Source organism: Pan troglodytes, chromosome 1 (genome assembly GCF_028858775.2).
Source record: "Pan troglodytes isolate AG18354 chromosome 1, NHGRI_mPanTro3-v2.0_pri, whole genome shotgun sequence".
Classification (NCBI taxonomy): domain Eukaryota; kingdom Metazoa; phylum Chordata; class Mammalia; order Primates; family Hominidae; genus Pan; species Pan troglodytes.
The window spans coordinates 27,560,539-27,569,582 of NC_072398.2; the positions used below are offsets into that span (position 1 = coordinate 27,560,539).

At 39.7% G+C, this 9,044-nt stretch overlaps 1 long non-coding RNA gene across 1 annotated transcript; it reads left to right on the plus strand.

Annotated features, from left to right (window-relative positions):
• Positions 1–1,282: 1,282 nt before the first annotated feature.
• Positions 1,283–8,839, plus strand: LOC107974242 (uncharacterized). Its single transcript, XR_001716861.3, has 2 exons — positions 1,283–1,668; positions 8,562–8,839. It is a non-coding gene; the product is annotated as an uncharacterized LOC107974242 (long non-coding RNA).
• Positions 8,840–9,044: the final 205 nt, after the last annotated feature.

Here is a 9,044-nt window from a genome sequence, read left to right on the forward strand (position 1 = left end):
GCTCTGCTGCATTAGGCAGCATGGAAAGGGTCCCCCATGATCTTTAACTTAGAGTGGTGGCAAGTCCTACATAAAGGGATTATACAGGTGGTATTTTCCCTTGTACACACTCCAGATCTCCCTGCTTTGATAATCTAATTCATAACTGACATGATATTATGGCAAGCAGAATTATTTTTACTGCTAAATAATAGCATGGAAAAGAGTCACAATTAGGCAGAACGGCAGCTGGATATTTGATTATCAATTAAAAATTACAAAGGGTAGAACAGCAATATTTAAGAAAAATGCCACTAATCATTTCCAATGCCTCGGGAATGTACATATGTCTTAATCTTTTAGTAGACTGGTTAGTTGCTTCTCCATGAAAGGCTGCTGCTGCTTCTTTTTTTTTTTTTTTTTTAAGGAATCTCGCTCTGTCTCCAGGCTGGAGGGCAGTGGCCTATCTTGGCTCACTGCAACCTTTGCCTCCTGAGTTCAAGTGATTCTCCTGCCTCAGCCTCCCGAGTAGCTGGGACTACAGGTGCGCATCACGATGCCCGGCTAATTTTTGTATTTTTAGTAGACACGGGGTTTCACCACGTTGGCCAGGATGGTCTCAATCCCTTGACTTCATGATCCGCCCGTCTAAGCCTCCCAAAGTGCTGGGATTACAGGGGAGAGCCACCGTGCCCGGCCAAGGCTGCTTCTTTATACTGGTTTGTTTGGAGGAGAAAGTGATCTAGCTAACCGAGAAGCAAGTTGATATTAGATTGGAAGAAGGTGGAACAGTCTGGAGCGCGTGGAAGAGACAGATTTTAGACATGAGCCACAATATAAGTTACCTATGAAAACTTTCCCAATAATCGAGACCCACTTCTGCTCTACCTCATCCGAATTCTACCATATTGGTGGTATTCTGCACTGCCTTGTGATTTTTTTTTCTAGTTGTTACATGTGTTTATGCCTGGCCTCCTCAGTTTGAGTTTCTTAAGGGTGGACACTATATCTGTCTAAATTTTGATGATCTCTTCTTGGGTCTTTAGTAAATCCTTTTAGATTGGGCTTGGCAAGCAATTGCTGAGAACGACAGTAATCGGCCATGCATGCGTGGCACGCGATGTCTGAGCACGCGCACGCATTCTCGCCCTCACTGTGACACCGTGACGCTAGTCCGTCTCTTCCACTGCTGCTTCCTACCCCATGGTAGGTCAGTGACTCCTTGAGGAGAGAGCATTCATTGCCTGTGGATCTGCCTACACCCTATCTAGTCCATGACCTATGCCTCCAAACATTCCAATTCACCGTCCAAGTCACAATTAGTTCCCTGACGGGGGAGTTTCCCCCGGCCGGAAGCACAGGGACTTGGGCCCACATTCCTGGATGCTGCGATTATTACTCGGCATCTGTACAGGGAACGTGGGTGCCTGGAACATCTGGGCTGCCTTTGGACCAAAACGTCTGGGTCATGTGCCCAGCCTCCCTTTTGTGACCTTCCCAAGGGGGCAGGCCAGGTCGGCAGGGAACTGGAACTATTTTTGAGAAGGCCACTGGCAGAGGTCGCCTCATCCACTGCCCAAGTACCCCACATTCTCCGTTCTCTAGGCCAAGAGTTTGTGGAGCTATTGAAATGGGAGTAAGGGAGGAGCAAGGCCAAAGGAGAGGAGGAAGAGTACGCAAACTGGCCTGGTAGGCGTGGGGAGCCAGGGCGCCCTATTCCTGATCCTGGCACCGGCTCTGGATGTTTTCAGAGGAGCCCTTGCTGGGTCCTATGCCTTAGCTGGCTTCTGTAACATGGATTGGAACAACTTTTTTGTTTGTTTTTTGTTTTTTTGTACCTAACTCACTGGAAAGTGGGAAGACCGTTAAAAGAATATTAAATTGCACAAGTAGAAGTGCTTCCTTCGGGTACAAAATTGCTAAAAATGTATTCGATATACTGGAGACTTTCAGCTGCATGGTTCTTTATCTTAGGTTTTGGCATAGAGTATTTATGAATTATCCACTTCATTTGTGTAGTGTTAAATTAAATTAGCAGGAAGCTGTTATCTGAGGCTTTGTCTGAACTTTGAGATCCTAGGTAACAAATCACAGCCTAACTTAGCATGTCAAACAAATCAAAACCTAACTGGAAGTATATTTTTTTGTAACAAATAGCTGGGTTTCAGCCAATGCAAACAGCTGAGCTTCAGCCAATCACAGGCAGCCAGTGCATTGCACCAAGCCCAAATAAGGCAAATATTTGTGATTTCTAATATAGCCAATCCAGTGATTTCTGTTCTTTTCCTCTGTGTTCAGCCTATACAAGCTCGCTGCTCACACTGTCTGGGTAGAGCCCTCTGAACCTCTTTTGGTTCTGAGTGATGCCTAATTCATAAACCATTCTTTGCTCAAATAAACTCTACATGAATTTATTTAATAATGTTCAAATTAATAAATTTAATTTATTAAAGTATTTCTTTTAACAATGATTATTAAAATATCTTGAATTACATTTCTATTTATCGATTAATTATACTGAAACAACAATCTTGACAGTTAGAAAAATATATTCCTCTCCTTTTTTTATAGAAACTGAGGCATAGAAAGGTGAAGCGACCTACCCAGAAAAGATTCATGATAAGAGCAGGACCTGATCTGGGAAGAGACAGCAGTGCTTTCTCTTTGGGTTCTTTTGTTTTTTGAGGTCTTAAACCCATTTTAATTTCAGACAGTTGTCAGTTACTGCTCATAAAAACTGGCTTTCCTCTCCTCTGAGTACATGGAAAATTACATTGCCTGTTCCTTCCATCCCCATCTCCAGGCTTACTCTCAAGGTTGAGTGAGCTTTCAGAGTAGTTCTAGATAGGCCAGAGGCCATCAAGAGCAAGTGCAGAATTTACTGAGTTCACTCTGCTAGCTACCCAAGCAAGTTACTTCAGATTCTTAAGGCTCCCCATCAACCTGAGAGCAAAAAACAAACCTCTGTTTTTTTTAAAAGCCACTGAGAATTTTGAAGTTGTTAGTTGCTGAGGCATAACCTATTTTGACTAATGCAGGATCATACAAATGAATTTAAAAGTTATACACCATAATAGCATTAGAAGTTTTTAATTAGAAAGAGCCCAAGAGATACTTTTCCATGAAGGAGGTTGAGGACCAGGTTTTCTGACCTCTGCCTCTACTCAGAGTTCTTTCTACCCTCATATACTTTGAGTGCATTTTGTCCAACTAAATTCTAGTTGGACAATGTCTCTTGAAGACATTACCAGGTGGCCTTTGAGTTATCCATCTGATTATCTACTGGGATACCTCTAGTAATGGAAAATCTGTCATACTCGGAAAACATTTTCTTTCACTTTTTTTTCAGCAATCAGTGATTAAAAAGTTATTCTTTAAGCTAAGTCAACATTTTCCTGTAATGTATATTTAATTGTCCCTATTCTTTTCTCCAGAGCCCCAGAACATGTGTCATTCCCTTTTTATGTAATCCTTTTGAATAATTTAAACAACATGAACTCCCTAAGTTCAACTTCTCCATGTTGAACACTCTCTGGTTCTTTCCGTCATTCCTTATGTTGAATTATTCTGAAGTCCTTTATCATTTTATCTTTCTTACCAGGACAGGTTGAGTCTTTCAATATACCATTAAAAACGTTGTACCTGGAAGTACACATAGTGTTATTGAAAGTGTGCTCTAACCCATGCAAAATAAAATGACACTGTTATGTTTGCAGAGTTCTGTTTCCATCAACCCTAAATTTAACAATAACAAAATCTATCAATTTTAGATCCAGATTCTTTCATTACCGTATTAGCTGCATTCTTAACTTGATGCCATTCACCAGTTTTAACTCCATGCTATTTCTGAACTCATTACAGTCCATAATATAGTTTAACTGGACACTGGTCAGATGGAGTTCTGAGAAGCACCAATGAAGACATCAGTCTGGTAATAAAGATTCTTTGGGTTTAGTCATTAAGCATTTGCATTTTCTTCCAGTTGTGTTATCATTCAGTTGCACTGCTCTATCCAATACACTACGAAATCCTTGACAAATTACAGACACATGATTACTTTATTCCCCTAACCTACCAATCTAGTGATAACCTGTCACCAAAGAACATATGGTTAACTTGTTATGCTCTGCTTTTACTAAACCCATACTTGCTACTAGTGACCACTTCTCCATTTCTAAGCATATACAACTTGTTTTAATATCCTACTTAGGATTACTAATGTGCTTATTGGCTTATCTATATCTTTCTCCTCTGGAAATATTATGCCATCATTTACCAAACATGTATCCTATTCTCCACATTTTCTTGAAGAAAACAGACGATGACTTGGCAGCATTATTAATATATAACCCCCTGACTATCCTGAGATGACATTTGTTACAATCAATAGTTATAAACACACTGAGAGCAGCATACTCTCTTACATTTTTAAAACAAATTTTTGTGAATATTTATTTTATTTGTTCTTGTCTGAAAAATCATTCCCCTAACTGAAAACAGATGTGAATTAGGGGGTTAAGATTAGGAGTTTAAAATCTAATGAATTAAAGTGCTTAAGGGTTCCCCATTTTAGGGGGCTTATGAATTTTCATGCAAATTTTTGTGCATATTTACTAAACTATACATTGCTTCTCTCCTGTTTTTTTTATCCCTTCACCACTCAACATCTCCTCTTTCTCCCCACTTGCTTCTTGCTAAACGCTTTGCCATGTTTGGTATATATAGCTTTATCACATTTTCAAAGATATCTAAGACCCTCTAACATGGTAAAGGAAAAGAGAAAATGTCTCTTATCTTTATCCCTGGTGTTTAGCAGTAGAATTCTCAGTATGTAGTGGGTTACTCAATACATTTTCGTTGACTGACTAATGTTAGTTCCCTCTTTAATGTTGTTCCCTCTTTTCCAGTAAAGGAAGCTATAGTATTCTCTTTCTTATTCATGCTCCAACTCTGTCTTAAAAAGAGTCCTTTTTCTCCCTTGAGTTCTTTTTAAGCTTTAGCTTTTCTGGCATTATGTCTGCATGCATGTTGTACTCCTTTTTAAAGATGAAATCCATTGCTTTTATGATCTTTTTATCTTTGTTTGCGTGAGTTCACATTGATTTATCTAATTAAAATAATTCTTCCCTGTCCTCATGGGATGAACTTTATGCATAGTTAAGAACCCATGGGTGGCCTTTAATGGTGTGCCACTCAGCTCTTCCTTCCAGAAAACCTGTGGCAAGGAGCATAGTGACTGACAGTGTCCTGGCTGCTATTCCTTCAGGTCCACTCCTGTGGAAATTCCCTCAGGCTGCTCCCAGGCAACGCCTGAAATGGTGAGGTTATTAGGAAAATAGTGGGGCTTCGAGAGCTAGGTCATTCTAGCCCAGTGCTGGATAGGTAATTTCTCTTCAGGGATGGCCCATTGACTTGGTTGAAATTTTCTCAAAGCCACCCTATGCAGTTATCTTAGTATAGTCTAGCTTGGTAACTCCACTGAGCAGGGACAATTTGTCCCTTCCTTGTTTCTCAGATATAATGAAGGGTGATTAAATGGAAGAAAGGAGGTCAGAGATCCAGACCTAGCTTGTCAATTGATTCCTTACCTTTCTGGTTTTTGGCTTTCCAGGTTCTTGCTGGAGAGAATAGAGTGAACCAAGCCAGTGCCATTTCCAGTATCTGAGCCATCTCATTTTGGGAGAATCTAGGGAGTGACTGTCCTTTCTTTTGCCCTGGGATGTTACTCTCTTTTTCCTTCAGTTTTCATCAGCAAAATAGTAAAAATTGTTTCTCGAGGTGATAAAATCTACCACTCTCCCCTTTCAGTATGTCTTTTTATATTCCTATCTTAGGTCAACTTGGGGAAAATGCTCAAACCTCAACAGGTGTTTTGAAAGAACCGGACATTAAGGATTTTTTTTTGTTTTTCTATAGATAGCTTTTTAAATATTTTCTTGGACGAGAAGCCAGCTTCTAGCATTGCATAAGATGGGACCAGATAGCAGATGTCAAACACCAGTGCTGGTCAATGAACATAGGATTCTCTTTTCTAGGAAGATTAGTTTCCAAATGATGTGGCAAGCAGGGTCAAATAATGAAAATATAAAATAAAACAAAAAATCCAAACCACTCGCGTTTGAAAAGGCAGGTTCTTTGATTTCTCCATCTGACCACTGAAGAACTGATAGTTAAAGGGAAAGTGGTGACAAAATATAAAAGCCAATATTGGGGAAAATAGAGTTTCAGAAAGCCAAACTATTATAGAACTTTTTGCCAGGTGTGGCTGTTGTGAGGCCATTGATGTGCAAAAGACTCTAAAACGCAGGTGATCATTTTAAATCTATTTAATTGTGAAATCCAACTTCTTGTTCCATACTTACATAAATTTCTGTAATGAGTAAGCATGATGGGGCAGGTTTTGTAGTCTAAGAAATCATCTTCTATAGAAGCAGAAGCTTCAATAGAAGCAGCCTTCTATCGTGCTGATGACCTGGCCTCCCTCTACAAATCTTCTATTTGTCCTGGTTTTAGGGACAAAATGCCCTTCTGGTCTTTACATATGGGTTTACAGAATAGATGCACATCTATAAATAAGCCAACTACTTTATGTAACTTCTCCCTCAACTTGCTTCTTGGAGATAAGTGGATTATAACTCTTTTTGCAGAACTTTGGATAAATACCAAGGAAGAGGGGACATTTCAAAGCATATATTTTAAGAGCTTTTCAGTTAAATAAGATAGCAAAGAAGATTTCATTTCCTCATCAAAGAAGCTGCTCCTGTATACCTAGTGTTATTATAATCAGAATGAACACACATTGTTACCTAGAATTACACAAGCCATGTAAACATGTCAGCTATCTCTGCATTTCTGTAATGCTTCTAATATTTAGAACATTTTCATGATCTACAACCTAAGGAGCTGACTTCTCTACACTTAATTTTATTTCTGGAAAAGCAAGCATGGCTTAGATTTAGACTAATCATAAACTGAAGGCTTAAGAAGAATATAATTTTTATCTCTGTATGAGGATAGAAGAATCTACTGTATGTGTTTCTTGGGGAATTAGGGGGTGGCTACAAATGTGTTTGAATGAACTATCTCAAAAGCAATCAGAGAGCAGCACATAAGTAAGTGTGCCATAATAAGAGTAAGAAGCAAAAGTAAGGAGAGTTGGGAGCTTCGGTTCCTGGGTTTTGTCACCATCCACCGTCTTCACTCCTTTCTGTCATTTCTTTTAGCTTTTGGGTTGAATGTCAGTTATCTAGGATATCTTCCCTAACTAACCCTGCCCCATGGTGATTGCTCTCTTCCACTTCTGTTTAGGACTTATTAAAGCTTATTAAAGCTTTGGTACTGGATTGTCACATACTTGTTCAATGGATATTTTTCCACCAGTTGTTTTGGCTAGTTAATGGTGGTGACTGTTTTGGAGTGGTGGTAATGATGATGTTTTTCTGATCAATGAGAATTTAGGAGAAAACAACCCCAAAACTCCTTGTGAGTAGGAACCTTGTGGCCTATTTCTCTTGACACTCTTTTCTTTTCTCTTCATCATCCTTCATGTTTAATATTTAATAGGTATAAAACAAGGAACAGGTCACTGGGTAAACACATTACCTGCCAGGAGTATGTTCCAAAATCTTCCTCTAAGTCTTTGCTACTCAATGAGTGGTCTGAGGACCAATAACATGGACATTACCTAAGGAGCTTCTTAAATATGCAGGATCTGAGGCCCCACCCCAGGACCGAACTATAAGTTATATTATTAGGAAATTCCTGGGTGATTCATATGCACATTACAATTGGGGAAGCACTGGTTTAAAAGACACTCATCTTTCATCTCCACTTCTAGCACCTACTTAAATATACCACTTCATTGATGATTACCCATAGTATCTTGAATTATTACACAACTTTTCATCACTATGGGCTTTGTAAACTCATGCAGAACTTAGTGTATTTCATACACTTTATGCTGTTGTGGGCCATTCCATACTGCTTCATGTATGCTCATCTTATATCCTCAAGCTGACTGTAAGTTCCTTGAAAGCAGTTTTTATTTTTTGTGTCTCTGAATCTTGTTGGTGCTATGTCTATTGCAATACTCACTAATTATTCATAGCTAATATTTGAGAACTATGTGTTAGATATTTTATGATGTACTTCCATGCATTATCTCATTGGATACTCAAAATAACTCTGTACAGTTGTTACTGTTCTTTCTTCATAGTATAATGATAAAATAGTGCTTTAGGGAAGGTAGTATATCTTTGAGCTGGGACTCAAATCCATGTCCATTTGACTCAGGAGCCTGACCTTTTAGCCACTGTGTGGTACTGCTCACAGAATGTTGGTAAGGAAACAAAACTATGCTTCTGGAGGTGAACAAATATGTTTTGTGTTAACCTGATACATTGGAAACAAGAGCTGCTTTCTTCTGGCCTAGATGCTATCCTGATAAAAATAGTTCTGAAATAAAGAAAAGCAATCTTTCTCCTCTACCATCTCCACAGTCTTTTCCACATCCCTCTTGTCTCAAGCTTCTCTCTCTTTCTGTATGTATTAACCCTCTTCTCCCATCTTCTCTCTCTTTTCAGTGAAGACACTCGTCCACGTCCAATCCTTGCTAGATGGTCTTATCAGTGGTCCCCCTGATGTCTCATCCCTCTGAGGAAAGCATCTGGACCTGGCCTGGCCAAGGGGCACTGCATGAGGAGCTTTTTCAGGTCACAGGCTGTCTGGGCTTTCTCCGCCTGAGTGGATGTGTTTGCAAAGTGGATGAGTGACCTTTCATTCCTGGACACCCAGAGGGCCAATCAGTCTGTTCTTGCTCCACTGAGAAAACTGAATAAAGTGCTTGCCACTTGAAATGAGAGTAAGGCATAAATAACTATAAAAATAAACAAGCCCCAACCCCCTCAAAGCTCAAACACAGTTGAAGCACTTTGTGTTTTAAGGCACCCTGAGTCTCGCAGATGAAGAAGCCTTTTCTCGTGTTTCCTCCTGCAATGTGAAAAATCACTTCACTGGAAAAGATCTCTGCCAGGCCAGAAAGCATGTGCACCCCAGCCGCATGCTGC